The sequence below is a fragment of the Cebus imitator genome, unplaced genomic scaffold, assembly GCF_001604975.1.
Source record: "Cebus imitator isolate Cc_AM_T3 unplaced genomic scaffold, Cebus_imitator-1.0 Scaffold457, whole genome shotgun sequence".
NCBI classification, from domain to species: domain Eukaryota; kingdom Metazoa; phylum Chordata; class Mammalia; order Primates; family Cebidae; genus Cebus; species Cebus imitator.
In genome coordinates this window covers 153,244-154,710 of record NW_016107772.1, presented here as the reverse complement: position 1 = coordinate 154,710, position 1,467 = coordinate 153,244, and positions in this window count along the sequence as shown.

Here is a 1,467-nt window from a genome sequence, read left to right as displayed (position 1 = left end):
TTTTTGGTGCTGGAGTCTCTCTCTGTTGCCCAGGCCGAGGTGCAGTTATGCCATCTCTGCTCTCTACAACCTCCACCTCCCAGGTTCAAGCGATTCCCCTGCCTCAGCCTCCCAAGTAGCTGGGATCGCAGGCATGCACCACCATGCCCAGCTAAGTTTTCAACACATTGACCAGGCTGGTCTTGAACTCCTGACCTCAAGTGATCCACCTGCCTCGGCCTCCCAAAGTGCTGGGATTACAGGGATGAGCCACCTTGCCCAGCCTGTAAGCTTTTTGGAAAGTAATTTGGTACTATCAAAATTACAAAAATATATGTTTGTTAATCTTGGAATTATCATTAGGAGACTCCAGCCTACAGAATACAAGCAGCAATGTAGAAAGATATATGTCAACAAATGTTTTACTGCAGCATTGTTTTGTAGAGGCAAAAAACTGGAAACAATTGGAATGTTTATTATTGAATAAACATAAATAGTTGTAAATAGTAAATAGTTGAAAAATTTTAGTAGATCCTTACCATAGAATATTATAAACCTATTTAAAAGAATAGTTTAAATTTGTACTATTGACCTGGAAAAATATGCATGTCATGTTTAAAAAAAAAAAAGCAACTTGCCAAGACATGTGCATAGTCCATATTCTCCCTATTTTTTTCTTTTCTTTTTTTTTTTAAGACAGAGTCTTGCTCTGCCACCCAGGCTAGAGTGCCGTGGCACAATCTTGACTCACTGCAACCTCCGCCTCCCGGAATTAACTGGTCTCCTGCCTCAGCCTCTTGAGTAGCTGCGATTACTGTCGCACACCACCACACCCAGCTAACTTTTGTATTTTTCAGTAAAAACATGTTGGTCAGGCTTGTCTCAAACTCCTGACCTAAAGCAATCCACCTGCCTTGGCCTTCCGAAGTGCTGGGGAGCCGCAGCATCTGGCCCCAGTTTTGTTTTAACAAAGGGGCTTGTAGGCCAGGTGTGGTGGCTCATGCCTGTGATTCCAACACTTTTGGAGGCTAAGGTGGGCAGATTACTTGAGCTTAGGAGTTTGAAACCAGCCTGGGAAACATGACGAAACCCCATCTCTACAAAAAATACAAAAATTAGCCACGTATGATGGTGCACACCTATAGTCCCAGCTACTTGGGAGCCTGAGGTTGCAGGATCCCTTGAGCCCAGGTAGAAGCTGCAGTGAGCCAAGATCACGCCAGTACACTTTAGCTTGGGCACCAGAGTGAAATCCTGTCTCAAAAAAAAGGGAAAGTTTTTATATTGTTCATATAGGAAAGACAAAGAAAAAATTAAAAAAGATTTGGGATTATGTATTTCATGTTGTTAATATTTATTATTTCAGGGGATGGAACTGGGGTAAGATGGGGTAGATGTAATTTTTCTTTCACATAATGTTGGATTTCTTGTATGTAACAAATAAGCATAAATTACTTTTGTAATTCTTAATTCTTTTTTTTTTTTTTT